We start from the raw sequence: 19193 nt of genomic DNA, 5'->3' as shown, positions 1-19193 counted from the left end.
CAATGAGAGTAACATATTCTGAATACTTTGGATTACTTAATATATTATCATGTTTTTTACAACTACATGAATGTACTATTGCTGTGGGATTTATTACTATTACTGAAGGCTCCGAACCTTAGTAAAGGGACCTCTGGCTAATACGTCGGGTTCGTGAAGGGGTGTGGTCTAATGACATCAACACCCTATATCAGGTGTGCATAATTATTAGGCAACGTCCTTTCCTTTGGCAAAATGGGTCAAAAGAAGGACTTGACAGGCTCAGAAAAGTCAAAAATAGTGAGATATCTTGCAGAGGGATGCAGCAGTCTCAAAATTGCAAAGCTTCTGAAGCGTGATCATCGAACAATCAAGCGTTTCATTCAAAATAGTCAACAGGGTCGCAAGAAACGTGTGGAAAAACCAAGGCGCCAAATAACTGCCCATGAACTGAGAAAAGTCAAGCATGCAGCTGCCAAGGTGCCACTTGCCACCAGTTTGGCCATATTTCAGAGCTGCAACATCACTGGAGTGCCCAAAAGCACAAGGTGTGCAATACTCAGAGACATGGCCAAGGTAAGAAAGGCTGAAAGACGACCACCACTGAACAAGACACACAAGCTGAAACGTCAAGACTGGGCCAAGAAATATCTCAAGACTGTTTTTTCTAAGGTTTTATGGACTGATGAAATGAGAGTGAGTCTTGATGGGCCAGATGGATGGGCCCGTGGCTGGATTGGTAAAGGGCAGAGAGCTCCAGTCCGACTCAGACGCCAGCAAGGTGGAGGTGGAGTACTGGTTTGGGCTGGTATCATCAAAGATGAGCTTGTGGGGCCTTTTCGGGTTGAGGATGGAGTCAAGCTCAACTCCCAGTCCTACTGCCAGTTTCTGGAAGACACCTTCTTCAAGCAGTGGTACAGGAAGAAGTCTGCATCCTTCAAGAAAAACATGATTTTCATGCAGGACAATGCTCCATCACACGCGTCCAAGTACTCCACAGCGTGGCTGGCAAGAAAGGGTATAAAAGAAGAAAAACTAATGACATGGCCACCTTGTTCACCTGATCTGAACCCCATTGAGAACCTGTGGTCCATCATCAAATGTGAGATTTACAAGGAGGGAAAACAGTACACCTCTCTGAACAGTGTCTGGGAGGCTGTGGTTGCTGCTGCACGCAATGTTGATGGTGAACAGATCAAAACACTGACAGAATCCATGGATGGCAGGCTTTTGAGTGTCCTTGCAAAGAAAGGTGGCTATATTGGTCGCTGATTTGTTTTTGTTTTGTTTTTGAATGTCAGAAATGTATATTTGTGAATGTGGAGATGTTATATTGGTTTCACTGGTAAAAATAAATAATTGAAATGGGTATATATTTGTTTTTTGTTAAGTTGCCTAATAATTATGCACAGTAATAGTCACCTGCACACACAGATATCCCCCTAAAATAGCTAAAACTAAAAACAAACTAAAAACTACTTCCAAAAACATTCAGCTTTGATATTAATGAGTTTTTTGGGTTCATTGTTCAATAATAAAATTATTCCTCAAAAATACAACTTGCCTAATAATTCTGCACTCCCTATATATATATATATATATATATATATATATATATATATATATATATATATAAAATTTAAGGCTTTTCTTTTGTAAATATAAAACAATACAATGTTGTTTTGAGTGTGGGCCAAAGTAAAAAACATCTATATGAGTACCAGTCCAAACAGCAGACACCTGCCAGTCATGACTTTTCTAATGTTATGGCAGTTATTAAGCTAGATTTCGCTTTCTTATTTCAAGGACAGCTTTTAATTTTTTCTGGGGCTCATCTGACATTTTTCCCCCCTTGTGATAATATCTTCCCTAAGTTTAAAGACCGACTGGATAGCACTTCCTTAATATTGGCAGCAGTTTGGATTATAAAGTCCCTGTACTTGCAGAGCCATTGAAAGCTACTCACGCTGTCTAAATATAGGAGCTTTTACTCCCCACTTGCTCTGTTCCTCACAGTTATCTGTTCAAAAAGAAGTCTCTCTCATCTATAAAAGAATTTTCCACTGCACTGTTTTACCCTGGTGTTGTCTCTCTGTGTCCTTTGAAAAGACATTTCTTCTTCTCTGCCTCAACTTGTTAACTCGTGTTAGCCACCCCCTTTTGTTCCATACGTTTGCTGGAGTATAAGAAAGGTTACAAATTAATAGTCTCCAATATTCCAACGACAGCTTCTGATGTTTCCATAGATATGCGAAAGCGGCGCTGGCTTATTCAGATATGACCACTAATTAACAGTTGTGCAGCCCAGTAACAAAGACGTTTAATAAACCCTGAGATGAAGGCATCAGCTGCTAACTAATTGTGTTGATTTTCCTGCAGCCAATTACATGAGTCACCAAACACTGGCTTTACAGCTGATCATTTATTGAGTCATTAGCAACAGTCAACTTTTATTTTCCTTGGAATGCCACAACAGAATCGTTGCGGTATTTAGATGAGTGTTTATGCCCACAGACAATAAGGCATGACGAGACACAAATTTATTGTCTTGGCTTTTCACAGCAGTGCAGCATCATTTCAATCGGCAGATATTGAACTGGTATCTTTTGAGGCTTGACATTTCACTGTATATATATGTGTGTATACACATATGTGTGTGTATATATATATATATATATATATATATATATATATATATATATATATATATATATATATATATATATATTAGGAGTGCAACAATACTCGTATCGATATTGAACCATTCGATACAGTTCTTTCGGTTCGGTACGCATATGTATCGAACAATACAAAATTTTTAATTTATTTTATCAACTTTTCTTCTGACGATGCTGTCTGTGTTGAGCACTCAGTGGATCTGCACTCAACAGTGCAGCCTAGGTGGAGCAGTCGAACGCAGATTCACTGACCGCGGGGGAAGCTAGCGAGACAGAAGTTAAGCTCTCGTTGCAACATGGCAAATTGAACCTCCCCCACCCTAATTCAGATCTGGCGTTTGGAACTATTTTGGTTTTCATGTGACGTATGACCCTGAAGGTAAGCGTGTCATGGACAAAAGTAAAACAGTATGTCGGATGTGCCACACAATGCTCAATTACATTGGTGGGAACTACTGCGTTAGCGCAGTTTGCTCGTTAACGTGTTGGCTGTCCAGCCCCACCCATGGGGAGATCCGCGGTAGCTCGTTAACGGAGATTTGCCGTGTTGTGGGGTTAACGTCATTTCAACGAGATTAACGCTGACAGCACTAGTGGGAACACAACGAATATGACTGCACATTTATGCCGACATCATCCTAGTGCAAAGACAAGTGGAAGCAGACAAAAACAACAAGCACGCATGCTACAAACTTTACCCGAGTCATTTAGACAGCCGTTAGCACATGATTCTCCTTATGGGGACCTGATATGTTTAATATGCTGCTGAGAATATAGCCCAGAAAAAGCGTATATAGTATAGCTTTTATTTTGGAAAGAGCCATTTCTCTGTAATAAAGTCTCTTTTCCAAAGATGAGTGATTTCTCGATCAGATAGATTTATTTTGTTATTACTTTGTTGTTTCAGCAACATTAAATTTAAAAACTGTACTTTTGAGTTAAAATATATATTTATAGCTTTAACAAATGACAAATTAAAAAGGCATGAACATTTCTTTTGTATCGAAAAACCGTGACACCAAAGTATCGAACCGAACCGAACCGTGAATTTTGTGTATCGTTGCACCCCTAATATATATATATATATATATATATATATATATATATATATATATATATACTCAGTGGCGGAACGGGGGGGAGTGGCTTACTGGGCTTAAGCCTGGGTTGTTTTTTCAGAAGCCCGGGGTCTTTTGGGGTGTAATTTTTTCATAGTTAGATGCCTGGCTGACAACTTTATAAAACAAAAACTACACACAATATTCGAAGCACATAGTGCACACGGTGGGAATTTACGACTGTGCGTGAATCCCCCCTAATATTGGTATGATCCGAGCTCAGATACTAAGCGACTGAGCGAGGGGGCGGGGCAGCTGCTGCCTGCGAATGCGCTGTTGGAGAAACGCAGCGAGGCAGAAAGAGGAGAACTGAAGTTTGACCAGGTACCAAAGCACATCATTCGTACTGTACAAATAATGTAAATATGACAGTGAATCACGAAAGATTGATATCAAATGGATCACTTAACCCATATTACGTTACTTGTTCTTCAAGTGAATCAACAAATGACGAAATGACAAGCCGAACAACAACAATGCTGTTTCTTTAGAGAGTCTTAGCTTATGTGTGTTTATTTCATATTTTCAGTTGTTTCCCACCACGGCTAAATAAATCGGTTTCAGTAATGTACTGATATACAAGAATGGAGATAAGGGGTTTCTTTCAAAGAAAAAACTCTGGTAGATGTTATTTTATATATTATGCTTTGTATGTTGTTCAGTATATTTCTATGCAAAACAAGAGGAATTTCAATACACAGCAGTATATTCACAGTTGAAACAGATATTTACATACACTTTATGGAAAACACAAGAACATTTTTTTTACTGTACAACATCAATTTAGAGTAAACTGGTTTTGTTTTGGATAAATAAATATTGAAATATCTTTTGAATTAGTTAAATGTCAGAATAAAGAGAGACAGAGCTGTCTATTTTTTTTCTGTAGCTCAGGTGGTAGAGCAGGTCATCTACTGATCGGAAGGTTGGTGGTTCGATCCCTGGCTTCCCCTAGTCTGCATGCCAAATATCCTGGGCAAGATACTAACCCCAAATTGCTCTCCGATGCATCCATCGGAGTATGAATGTGTGTGTGAATGTTACTTAGAAAGCACTTGGAAAAAAGTGCTTGTGCAAATGCGTGTGAATGGATGAATGTACAAGTTGTGTACAGCGCTTTGAGTGCTCAGAAAGAGTAGAAAAGCGCTATATAAGAACCAGTCCATAAGTGTGGCTCAATTATGAATACAATTTGGTGCCATTTGCAATTAAGAAATACAGATAGTTTCTCTCTTTACTCTTAAAGTTAACAAATATGTTTTTTATATTTATCAACCTAAAAAAATAAACATTTAGTCTGATTTGATGTTACAATTTAAAAAAGTGTATCTGTTTTTATCTGAAGAGTATGTAAATATTTGGTTTCAATTCAATTCAATTTTATTTATATAGCACCACATCACAACAAAAGTCACCTCAAGGCGCTTCATAGATACCCAACAATCATATGATCCCCTATGAGCAAGCACTTTGGCGACAGTGGGAAGGAAAAACTCCCTTTTAACAGGAAGAAACCTCCGGCAGAACCAGGCTCGGGGGGGGGATTCTGCTGCGATCGGTTCGGGTGAGAGAAGGAAGACAGGATAAAAGACATGCTGTGGAAGAGAGACAGAGGTTAATAACAGATATGATTCAGTTTCAACTGTATATTTGATGATGTTGGTGTTTGGCTTGATTGTCAGCACAAAGAGGGAGAGAGAGGAACAGAGAGGGAGATGGAGAATGAGGACAGAACACAGATGGAACAAGAGCAGACATGTTAGTCAAATGGTTGTTTACCAAAAGTATCACCGTATCATAGGTACTCATGTATCTTGTACCTAGTGTTTCTTTTGAGATTTGTTATTTTTCAAATTCTATATTTATTAAGTTATGCAGGCTTGTTTGCACAACAAGGCTAAATAATTATATAAACTTTTCTCAATCTAAATAGTGTACTTTGGTAAAATTAAAAAATAAGTGTAGTGCAGGTCTATGAAGATTTTTAGTGCTACTATCATCTAGTTCTGATTCTGTCTTGGTTAAATCCTAAGTAGTCCTGATTTTGAACTGATGTGGTCCTGTTTTAATTCCGGATCAGTTCTGGGTCTGGTTGAATTGGGGTTTAGTCCCTGTGTCTTGATACAGCCCCGACTTTGTTCTGCCTTGCTGCCTAATTAAGAAACTAGTTTAAGGTGTCCTGCATATGTGATATATATTTTTCCCTATATGAAGTCATTCTTTTTTGAACAAAACTCAAAACAGAGCCTATTAATCTTTCAGTCATTTCTACCCACTCCACGGTTCGGTACGCACGTGATCCGAAGATTCAAAAAAGAAAAAAAAAGTATGTGTATGGTGCGCGTGGTGGGTCTGTCAAGCGTCTGTCAGACGAGAGGCTGTATTCCATTATAAACTGTGATGAACGTGCTTGAGCCACGCTATGTTATCTCGTTGCGCGTCCACTTCAGTGTGACAAGATCGTTCCAAGCATGTATGAGCAGGAGAAGTTTAAAGTTATGGCTGAACTGTCCCAGGCATCTTCTGTTGCTTTAACTACAAATGGGTGGACTTCCAGGGCAACGGAAAGCCACGTGACCGTGACCGCTCGTTATATCACAGCGGAGTGGTAGATACAAAGCCCTGTACTGCCCTATAGATTACATTAGATTAGATGAAACTTTATTTCTCCCTCGGGTGGGTTCAAACTGAAATTCAGTTTCCAGTAGCACAGCACCGACAGAAGTTGCAGAATGTGAGCAGAAATATACCATATATACACATATATAATTACAGAGACTACAAAAGGGATAAATAGAATAAATAGGAATAAGAATACAAGGGAACGGCATATTTCAAGTATTGTGAGTCTATTACACCGTTGGACATTAACAAAAACTATTGCACAGTGAAAAGTCACTACAGCTTACTTGTTCTCCCCTCCTTTGTCCCCGTTTCCCCTCCCTCTCCCCTCCAATGAGGAGTTAAACAGTTTAATGGTGTGTGGGACAAAGGACTTTTTAAGTCTGCTGGTCCTTGACTTTGGGAGAAGCAACCTCTCACTGAACAGACTCCTCTGGTTGTTTATGGCCATGTGCAGAGGATGCCCAGCATGGTTCATAATGTCCATATTGCACCGTAATTTGTTTTTATATAAGTGCATGGAATGAGTCTTCAGTTGAATGTTTTTTAATAGGCAAAAAATACTTAAATAAGCAAATGGCGAGTTGAATTTTTGTCTTTTTTTCTATTTTTGCTGATCCGAAAATTGATCCGATCTGTGACTTAAAACCGTGATCCGATCCGAACCGTGAGATTTTTGATCCGTTGCACCACTAAAACACACACACACACACACACACACACACGCACACACACACACACACACATATATATAACACATATATATACACCGGTATATATATATATATATATATATATATATATATATATATATATACCTCAGTGGACCTGATCTGCCTTCTGTGTAGTGTTGTAAACTTTGGCATCCTTATATAAAAAAGAAAAAAAAATGGTTTGATGGTCAAAGCATGTTGCTGCGGATAGTCTGTAACCCTTATGGCCATCGTCTAATGGCTGCTGTCTTATTTAATGAATCATTTCAATGTAAGCAGCTATCTCCTGGAAGTTTTCAGTCTTTTGAATATGTGGCTTTACAGCTGAAGGCCCCATCCAAAGTTGTGTTTCTTAATGTTTAAAGGCCTCCCAAATACTGCACAGACTTTTTTAATGACCTCAGTGAACTGCTGTCTGTGATCTGTGTTGATTTCGACTGTGTAATTATTGTTGGGGATTTTAACATCCATGTGGACAACCCTCAGGACAAAGGGACTAAAGACCTGAGTAACACTCTGGGCAACTTTAGGCTGACTCAGCATGTAACAGAGGCCACACATAATAGAGGACACACTCTTGACCTACTGATCTCCAAGGGCCTGAGCATTTCAAACATTACTGTGTCTGATGTGGGCCTGTCTGATCATTACTGTGTTTTCTTTGAAAGTAAAATCTCAGCCCACACAAACATATCAACAGCAGTGATCACAAAACGGTGTATAACTGAAGACAGTAGTGAGATCTTTAACCAGGTCTTCCCATTAACACCTGACCTGTCCAGAGGGTCAGTCAATGAGCTCGTCAATAGCTTCAATGCAAACATGTTAAATGTAATGGATACAATTGCTCCCATTAAGGTGAAGGTTATCTCTGGAAGGAAAAAGTCTCCATGGAGAAACTCCACACTAGTGAAAAATGAAGAAAGAGAGTGTAGGAAAGCTGAGCGCAGATGGAGAAAAACAAACCTCCAGGTTCACTATGACATCTATAAAGAGAAACTTCACAATTATAATTTACAACTGAGGAGTTAAAGAAGGTCCTACTTCTCTGACATTATCACTAAAAACAGTCATAATGCTCGGGTCTTATTTTCTACAGTTGACAGGCTAACAAGCCCTCCTGTGCCAGTGGCAGCTGAACTTCATTCAACCATGGCCTGCAATGACTTTGCCAAATTCTTCACAAAAAAAATCCAAAAGATTAGAAGAGCAATTGGTACATCAACAGCAGATCCAGACTATGTACTGTGTCCACTGAAAAACTGTCTAAACACCATGAACAGTTTCACCCTATTAACAACAAAGACCTGGGGTCCGTTCTTCGTACCTCGCTTACTACATCCAAGATCAAATGACACACCCAAGACCAAATCATCGCGCTAACTTTGAGCTCGCTATTCCGGTTCTTCGAACACACCTGTTGTTGACGATTAGTATAGCTGGATGAAGTAATGTGAGATCACTGGGTGGCTTAACAGGGGCTACGCATCGATAGTAGAAACATTGGTCGGCAACCCTTTGATTGATCGGCGAAAATGTCGAAGGAGCGCGCTCTGTATTTTTCGGCAGCAGAGCAAGAACTCTTGATTGAGGGATTTCAGGAGTTTCAGAGTTTAATTAAAACGCAAGGGAATACTGCAAAGGCTGCAAAAGCAAGGAGAGAGGGCTGGCAGAAAGTTGCTGACAAATTAAACTCGTAAGTAATTTACCGTAATTGTCAGGCTATAAGCCGCTACTTTTTGCACAAGCTTTGAACCCTGCGGCTTTTAGTCAGGTGCGGCTTTTCTATGGATTGTCCATGATTTTTGTCATATCGTAAGACGATTTGTTTTGTTTGTTCCGCTCTCGTACGGCACTACGTTGCCTGGCGGAAGGGCACGTGATCAGACACACAGTATCGGGGTTCAAGAGTGGTATGTTGGTCACGTGTCCATCCGCCAGGCAACATAGTGCCGTACAAGTAGCGCGAAAAACAAACTTCAAATTAACGCTACGCGTTCAGCGGGAGTCGTGCATGACGAGCGGCGATAAACTTGCGAAAAGCAAGTTATGCTCAACTCCACCGGTGGAATCTGACAGCGTGGAAAAGTGTGAAAACATCCAGGATCACCAACGGATTTCGAAGGGCTGGACTGCTGCATTATGGAGAGGAGGACACCGCCACGGCCCTTTTGAGGGTGTTCGACTCTGACACTGACAATGAGGATTTCTTTGGTTTTGTAAGTGACAACGAATGAAAGAAGCTGAGAGTGGATGACGTAGCCATCCTGAGCCTGTTCGTATCCGACAGTGGAGGAGAGGACTTTGGTGGTTTTAGTGCGCAGGAAGAAGAGAAAGATGGTGGTGAATGACTTGACTTTTCTTCTTGTTAAAGCTGTGTCACTGCACCTGAGCCTAAAAGGTAGGCCGAATCTATTTTTCTGGTGTGCTGTAGGTTATTGTTATGTACTACATTTGTTACTCATTTATGAAGCACAGTACATGTTCAGTACTTGTAATTACCGCTACTTGTACATATACCTAAAAAGTTATGCAAATATGTACCCATAACTTGTTTTTCAAAATATTACTAAAAGGGGTGTGTCTCCAAACAGCCATCTCTTTCCTGACAATTCCCTTTGTGCATATTCTCTTACATATGATAAGTCAACATTGAAACACCTGCGGCTTTTGGTCAGGTGCGGCTAATGTATGTACAAAACAGGATTGTCCCCTGATTTTAGCTTGTGCGGCTAATATTCAGGTGCGCTTTGTAGTCCGGGAAATACGGTAATAATAATAATAATAATGGATTGGATTTATATAGCGCTTTTCAAGGCACCCAAAGCGCTTTACAATACCACTATTCATTCACTCTCACATTCACACACTGGTGGAGGCAGCTACGGTTGTACCCACAGCTGCCCTGGGGCAGACTGACAGAAGCGAGGCTGCCTCTGGCCAACACCAGTGGGCGGTAGGGTAAATTTATTATATTATATTATATTATATTACATTATATCCTCTTTCACATTAGAGCCACGACAGGACCCACTAGAACATGGGAACAAGTAAAAGTGAAACATAAGAATATTCTACAGAATGGTAATATTTATCACTTATATTGCTTTTAGTCTCTTGAAAAGAGACCCTGAAATAATCTGTTTGTTTGTTTATAACAGCAACCAAGAAAAGGGCAGAGCAAAAAAAGACAGGTGGTGGTCCTGCACCCCCTCGTCAACAAGTTGGTTAAGTAAATAATACCCTCACGGGAAAATCGATATCTCTCTATGAGCACACTGTCGCACTGAGCTAAAGGATCCTGTCTATCCCGCAATATACGCTGAATTCTGAAAACTCTCCTTATCAATCTTGCACCTTCCACAATGGGTGGCTCGCGTATACGGACAGGACATGGCTGCGACAGACTTCCCAAATCCACCTTCGCTTTTATAGCCGTAGTCTCTCATCTTGATTACACGAAGTAATTTACTATTACTACTCTAAAATATGAATTACATCTGAAATAATCAAATACATGAAATAGAATGATTAATAGTACATTTCCCTTTTTTTAGGAAATGACCTGTATGTATCTGTATGGAATCAATAAAAGGATCAAGTACTGCATTATCTTTAGTTACATTGATAATATTTATTTATGGAAAAACAGTGGTAAAATATCGCTGTTGCTTTCGTATAAATGAAGCGGACATACCTGAGTGGCCGCGATCTAATCTTGTTTACATAAAGTAAACCTGCTCCCGAGCAGGTTTACGCTTACGGATCTGTTGCTATGACAGCAAGTCCCGGATGAGCTTCGGAGGACCGAACGATCCAAGATCACGCGAAATGAGGTACGAAGAACGGACCCCTGGAGGACATCTTAGGTCAACTGAACTCCTCCTCCTGCTGTTTAGATGTCCTGCCAACAAGTTTTTTCAAAAAGGTCTCAAAGACTTTAGAGTCAGACCTGTTACAGATCGTCAACTTTTCTTTAATGTCAGGTGTGTTTCCGGAACCACTAAAAACTGCTGTAATAAAACCTATACTAAAAAAGGACAATCTTGACAAGACACAAATGAACAACTACAGGCCGATCTCAAATCTCCCATTTTTAAGTAAGATCATTGAAAAAGCAGTTTCTCAACAGCTCAATTACTTCTTAAAACAGAATAACTGCTATGATGCCTTCCAGTCAGGTTTTAGACAGAACCACAGCACTGAAACCACTCTGACTAAAGTGTTTAATGACATATGTCTGAACACAGACAGTGGAAAAATGTCAGTCTTAGCTTTACTGGATCTCATTGCAGCATTTGATACAGTTGACCACAACATATTACTCAAACGACTGGAGAACTGGGCAGGTCTTTCAGGAACTGTACGAAACTGGTTCAAAACATACTTAGAAAACTGGAAATACTTTGTATCAATAGGTAACTTCACATCTGAGCAGACAAGTATCACATGTGGAGTTCCCCAAGGTTCCATCTTGGGACCCCCTCTGTTTAACATTTACATGCTCCCACTGGCACAGATTATAAAGAACAACAAAATAAACTACCACAGCTATGCAGATGACACACAACTATATATCACAATGTCACCAGGAGACCGAGGCCCTGTACAGGCTCTTGGTAAATGCATTGACACAATTTTCTCCAGCTAAACAAAAACAAAACTGAGGTAATAGTCTTTGGCGCCAAAGAAAAACAATTACAGGTCACCAGAGAACTTCAATCTATACACCTAAAAACCACAAACCAGGCGAGAAATTTGGGTGTAGTGATGGATGCAGACCTAAACTTAGAAAAACACATTAAGACAATAACAAAATCAGCTTAATATCACCTCAAGAATATATCAAGGATAAAAGATCTGATGTCTCAACAGGACCTGGAAAAACTAGTCCATGCATTCATCTTTAGTAGGCTTCATTACTGTAACAGCATCTTTACAGGTCTACCTAAAAAATCAGTCAGACATCAATTTTAAATCATGCTTTTTATTTGTTTTTGTTTCTAATGTCTCTGTAAAGCACTTTGAATCACCTTGTTGTTGAATTGTGCTATACAAATAAACTTGCCTTGCCTTGCCTTGCCTTTGTCATGATCCTGGGTCCTTTCGACCCAGCATTTTGTGTTTTCTCTTCGTGAGTTTGGTTCTGTTCTTCCTCTGGTTAGTGTTTACTCTGTTCTGCCCGTGTGTTCCTGTATCTAGTCCGCGTTTCTTAGTTTGTGTCCTTTCATGTGCAAGTTCCTGTTTTATTGTGTAGGTCTGCGTCTTATGTGAGTATTTTCAGTTTGCCCCCCTAGTCTCGTCATGTTAATCACTCCCGGCTGTGTTTCCCACCTGTGTGTAATCTCCCTGTGTTTTCTGAGTGTATTTAAGTTGTGTTCTCTGTCTTAGTAGTCGCTGGTTCGTCTGTGTTGTTTCCCCTCGGTCTCCCTGCGTCTCTCCGTATGTATTTCCCCGGACCTCCCTGCATCCTCGTTTCTGGTTTGTGTTATTAGCTTACCCAGTTTAGGTTTCCGGTTTCTTGTTTTTCCACCAGTGCTGTTTTGTACCCACCGTGGTAGATAAATATTCACCTGCACCAGAGCTGCCGCCTTTTGGGTCCTTTTCTACAACTCCACACGGCTTGCCCCCGGCAAACCGTGACAGCCTTGCCTATTTGCAGCATGCTAATGCACCATATCAAAGCAAATTTTGTCTCAAACTGATTTGATAAATTGGACATTGAGGTTGTTAAATGCCACTGGCCTCCCTGTCACTAACTCTTGATCCAATAGAACATATTTGAGGATGTGGTAATATGAGAGATTGGTAGCATGAAGAAACAAAGAAAATTGAATTAAACAGGAATTCACATGAACTAACGTACAATCCAGCCAAAACCTCATAGATTTGGAACAAAAATCCCTCCACACATCATATTATACTGTGACGTAGTTGCTGCATGATGGTGTTTAAAGTGCAAAATGGTGCTTGGTAACCTTGGAAATATAAACAAAATCCAACTAGTGGGCAGTGAGTTGTGTTTTTTCCCCTCTGAGTTGTGGCCTTCTGTACATACTGAATTGAATTAATGGCAACATGTTGGCAATGTGACTGCATTCATGAATATTATTGGATTTATTTGCAAACCTTTTCAGGCTGTGATTGTTTGGAGACAGTTTGCATCCTACTACGTGACCTATGTGATCGCCTTGCAGTCAAAAGGGTGCAACGCAACTACTTGCAGTCATTTGTCAATAAATAAATAAATCATAAAAGCAGTACAATTCCAAGGCAACCACTGATTTTTCCTAGTTGCAAGGATGCTGCCATGCTATTTTTAGTGTAGCCATGGTCTTTGTCAGAAGTCAAAAGAGGCCCCTTATCAGTGTTAGCACAAGATTGGATCAGCCAGACTGATGTTTTTCTTTGTTGAGTGATTAGAGACTGTTAGACTTGACTAGGCCACAGATGTAATCTAAATTAGGGCTAACTTATTAGTTTGATTTCAGATGAAACTTTCATCAGAAACAGCAATCACTCATTCACAACTTCCCGCTCCTTGTAAAAGGAGTTCTGTGTGGGGAGCTATAGCTCATTGACTGAAAACCCCCCCCAAAAAAACCCCATGAATTTATTAATTACATAATAAAATATGTAAAATATAAAATAACTTTATATTGTCATGCACTAATCTCTTTCCACTCAAATATTTACTTTTTTCTTTGGGCACACTACATCTAATGAATTTGTGGCGGCTGTCAGATGTACCCTACTTGTTCATAAAGTATTTTGGAAGTGTAAAGAAGTACTGAAAACAGACTGGTCAGTTTACTGAGTGTATTTTAGTATATTGTTCTAAAAAAAAAAAAATTTCAGCTGCTAAGTTTTTACTGTACAGTTGTGTAAAATGAACATTTTTATAACAATTTGTGATTTTAAAAAGCAACTAATAGGGCATACTATTTATATGACCAGCCTCTAGCCACATACATAAAACACAATTAGCTGGGACAGCGATGTTTTGGCCTCCGTATTCAACATGACGGGGAAACATGACCCCTTCCACATACAGGTGGCTGGTCCTTTTAATTTTTAATGGATTAACACTACATTCATGAAAATACAGTTTGTTGGAAGACATAATTAAAAACCATTTAATTATTTGACAGTACATTACTCTTTTTCTATTTAATAACCTTAAGAAGTGACTAACTGTACGTTTAAGTAAACTACAATCCATTCAAGTGTGCATTTCAGGAGTAATGTGATAAGTTAAACCACTATGTTGAAAATGTTATTCTAGGTCATTACAGATTATGCCACACAAAGAAAAAGTGAGACGGACATCATTCTAGCAGACAAACACACACATCACTCCATCTGAGTCGTGTTTTATAAAACGCTGACATGTAATTCATTATGTTTCAATAAGAACTGTCAAAGGCAACTGTATCTTTTGAGCTACAAAGATTAGAAAGGGCTTTTGACAGGCTTATTTGTCATGTACTTTTTTGATATGTATCCAGTAGGTTTAGATGAATGAGATGTTTGTTCCATTGTATCTGCCTGCAGGCAAAAAAGGAAACCCATCTAATAAATGCTGAGCATAATCCCCCGAAGTGGGATCCTCAAAGACGATGAAGCAGACATTGAGAGGTCTACGACTGGTGATTTCTTCTTCAACAGAATGGAGGCTGGGAGTATTTGAAACCTCCCATGGTACCACGGAGATTTCTTTGATTGATTTGTGTGTGTGTGTGTGTGTGTGTGTGTGTGTGTGTGTGTGTGAGCACGTGTGTTTTTCAGAATATCACTGGATTTTCTGACTTCTATCTGGCAGTATACTGTATTGTGGACTAAACCTTTTATTATTGTCTGTAAGGTGGTATTAGGGAATTTCGAATTTCCATCTATAAGGCCTAACATAGTACACTAGCTCCTAGTGAACTTACTTACATTAAAGGGGAAATGATTTCCTTCATTTGTCCTGCGGTCTTGTTCTGATATGTTCCTTTCTTCTAATCATTAAACTGGCTGAATGTGATTTCACACAAGAAGATTCTTCATTTGTTGCAACACATGCTGGCTGATGCTGATCACAGCCATTTCAATTTATTATGATGAAAAACTTGGAAGCAGGTGAATGTTTGGTCAAAGTTATCTTTTAGTCAACTCTTGCTACTACACGTGTGTGCTGCTGAAGCAACATCCTTGCTGTTGCTGGTCATTTTAAGGGGCATTAAGTAACATATGGTTCCCTTCAGATTTATTTGTGTTGAGGGGGAGAGTAAAAATATCTCTTATGCCCCTTTAGGTTTACAAATGTTGTGAAAAAAACATAGAAAGTAGAAAATGAGGACATTCATTTTGTTTTGCAAGCTAGAAGCCGAGGTCGTAAATGTTACAGTTTACTGTTGCAAGACAAGTACATTTCACAAATCTTCATTGGTTGCTCAGTTTTTGACAAATTAAAAGCAAGCCAGGGCTACAATTTCATCTGCTTAGTGGTCCACGGCAACAGTTTTTTGACAAGAGAAAAGGGAAAAAATACATGGTATTGCCTTTTCATAATGGTACAAGTGCTAATTAGATAACTGTAATGTAAAAGAAAGACTGGAAGATCAATAGATTTGCTTTCGAGCTCACCATCAATTCCAACAATGCATGCAAGCCTTCTCCAAACATAATTTTGGAGATGGTTTTTGCTGTTGCTTTTCAAACAAAAGCTGCAGCACACTGGAAAGATTTAAATGGCTGTAATCAACTTTTCATTGATTTTGCACTTACAGGTCCAGCTTTTGATTGTGGAAGAAGATCACATAGATGGTGAATCAAGCATGTCAATCTTATTGGCTGTCGATAGCCATTGGTTGAAAAAAAATGTGGGGGCTCGTTGAGCCGCTACACATCGCTGACTCTATTTATGCCAAGTGCCATTCTGTAACTGTTGTGGCCCTAAATTAGTGTAGCATCTGTGACGGGATCTTCCCACTTGATAGCCCTAACATCAAAAAGTCAAGATGGCGCGGCCACGTCCAGACGCCTTCCTGACCGCTCCGCTCCGACTATCCACTTTTCTTGTTTTTTACTTATTTTTTGCTCTGGTTTACATCCCAAAATCCTCTAGTCTTATAGTTTACGACAGCGGATCACTTGTAAACATCGGTGCCAAGGTTGCACATCTAATCTTGGACACTTTTAAACCCGACCCTTCCTGGCCACCAGAGATTCTATGCGGCGCGGAAAACAACAAAGGACGGGCCGCTCATCCGAGGCCCAGAACAAAGAAGTGCCAGGGGAAACGCGCTGGTATTAGGAACAGACTGAGACAGCAGGCGTCGCACACCACTGCCCAGTATCCTACTGGCCAATGTACAATCCATGGAGAACAAGTTCGATGACCTAAGAGCAAGGGTCACCTTCCAACGTGACATGAGGGACTGCAACATTCTGTGCTTCACGGAGACATGGCTGACCCCCACCGTGCCGGACCAGGCCGTAACTCCGTCGAATTCATTCTTTGTGCTCCGCGCGGACAGAACGGCAGAGTCGAACAAAACCAAAGGTGGAGGAGTGTGTTTCATGGTAAACAGAAAGTGGTGTGATGCCAGGAGCATTTCTACTCTTTCCAGCGGCTGCTCGCCACATCTGGAGTTCCTGAGCATTAAGTGCCACCCTTTCTATCTGCCCCGTGAGTTCACCTCGGTCATCGCCACGGTGGTCTACATCCTACCCCAAGCGGACACAAGTATGGCTTTGTCCGAATTACATGATGTGCTGAGCTCGCTTCAAAACAAGGACCCGGGCGCAGCCCTCATTGTAGCAGGAGACTTTAATAAAGCGAACCTCAGACAAGTCATGCCAAACTTTTACCAGCATGTCTCGTGTCCAACGAGAGGGGATTGAATTTTGGATCACTGCTACACGCCATACAAGCAGGGCTACAAAGCTATCTCACACCCGGCTTTTGGGAAGTCTGACCACAACGCCATCTTTCTCATTCCCCAGTATAAACAAAACATACGGAGGGAAGACGTGACCACGAGGGAGGTAAAACGGTGGACTGCCCAATCAGAAGCTACGCTACAGGACGCACTCAACGACGTCGACTGGGACATGTTCAGAGTAGGGCAGGGCGATATGGCAAAAAATATTTATCACGATATAGATTTGAAAATTTGCGATAACGATATAACTGACGATATAATTGACGCAAAACAAAATACAACTCTACAACTTTTTTAGTGGAAAAAAACCCCATCAATTTGTTTTTGTTTAAACAAGCAGCTGTTTATTTTAACGTGCATTACAGCCACACAAAATTCAACAGTGGTTATCCTGTTATATACATGGTTATCCATAATCATGTATATCCACAAAACTTAAGAAGAGGTGCTTTGCAACAATAGTGCAGTGTGCAAAATCAATAAGTCAAATAATAATATTGCACAAACTCTTGAGTAAAAACAAAACAAACAAAAAACATAGATAAATTATGCTACTGCTCCTGGAAGTTTTTCTGCATTTTAGGTTTTGAGATTCTTTGTCAGAAACACTAACATGTTCACAGATGCGGGCTTAAGGGAGGACCTTTGACAAGTTACAACATTTCCACCTGTGCTGAACAACCTTTCAGATGCAGAGCTAGTTGCTGGAATGCAGAGGTATTCCCTAGCTAATCTGCTGATGTGGGGAAAGTTTACTGTGTGAACTTTCCACCACGAAAGAGGATCACACTCACTGTCTGCTGGTGGACTATTTACATAACTTCTCAGTTCAGATGATAACCTCTCTGCAGTTACCTCCATCTTGCCACTAACTGGTCCCTTCAAAAAACTCCCGAGACTCTTCTTTTGCTTTTTAACAGCTCCCTGACTTGTTTGGTCACCAGTACACTCTAAGAAATAAAATGTTGCATTTACTCCACCCAGTTATGTCAACCGGTTCCACATAACTGGGTTAGTGAAATATAAAATGTATGATACACTTAATTTGAACAACAAATTTTAAGTACATCTGTCAAGCTTTGGCTAATTAAATGCAAATCACAAGAATGGTGTTGTATTAACTAAATATCATAGTGTTGATCTAACTAACATGTTGACTTAAATTGACAACACTAAATAAAATCTACTCAACCAAAACAAGCCCTACTTACTCTATAAAATAAGATGTTGCATTTACTCCACCCAGTTATGTCAACCGGTTCCACACAACTGGGTTAGTGAAATCTAAAATGTATGACACATTTAATTTGAACAACAAATTTTAAGTACATCTGATAAATTGACTAACCCTAAACGAGCTCTACTGAAACTATAGGAGTAAATTACTTACTCTATTTAAAGTAAATTGAATAAATCAAACACAATTTTATTCAGTTAACTCAACTTTAATAACACTTGGTGTAAAATGTGCTGAAGCAAACTTTGAGCTGTTCAAAATTCTAGATCAATGCCTTTTTCCTAAACAAAAATATCTTCACATATATGCAAGTGCATATTAAGTTCAGGAAGACATAATACAGAATGTTAAAATCAAGTTATTAAAACTGGAAAGTGTTGTGATTCCAACATATTTAACATTAACATGACTTAATTTAAACTTGCTTCGGGTACAATGGAAAACTCACAATACAGTCCTATAAACAACAAGTAGAAATGATTTTAGTGGCATTTTTGTCCATATTTAAAAAACCTTTTTTTTTTTTTTTTTTTTTTCAAAACTTAAAATGAAGTCCAAACTTAGGAGCAGTCTTGTTCAATGTAGCTGGATGGTGGTAAAAGTTCAACATGAACAAAGCATGCCAAAAAGTATGAGGCCTTGCAGAAGTTCTTGCGGAATTCAAACTGAACAGTTTATAAAGTGCAAGGAGATGGGTTTGAGAATCTTGTAACCAGTTCAGTGTCCTCTATAGTTCAGTGCAGGCTGTTTCACTCAAGCAGTTTGTTTTTCAGAACTTGCACCTTGAAGGATATAAAAAAAAACAACAACAGCAATAGAATAATATTAAACACAAAGTGAACCCGTCTTCCTTCATTAAATAGGTTCTTTTAGATGTTAAGGAGGAATTGACTTAACCAGGCTGGCGGAGAATGAAG

Source organism: Astatotilapia calliptera, chromosome 12, assembly GCF_964374335.1.
Source record: "Astatotilapia calliptera chromosome 12, fAstCal68.1, whole genome shotgun sequence".
In the NCBI taxonomy this organism is placed as follows: domain Eukaryota; kingdom Metazoa; phylum Chordata; class Actinopteri; order Cichliformes; family Cichlidae; genus Astatotilapia; species Astatotilapia calliptera.
This window is presented reverse-complemented; position numbering follows the sequence as displayed.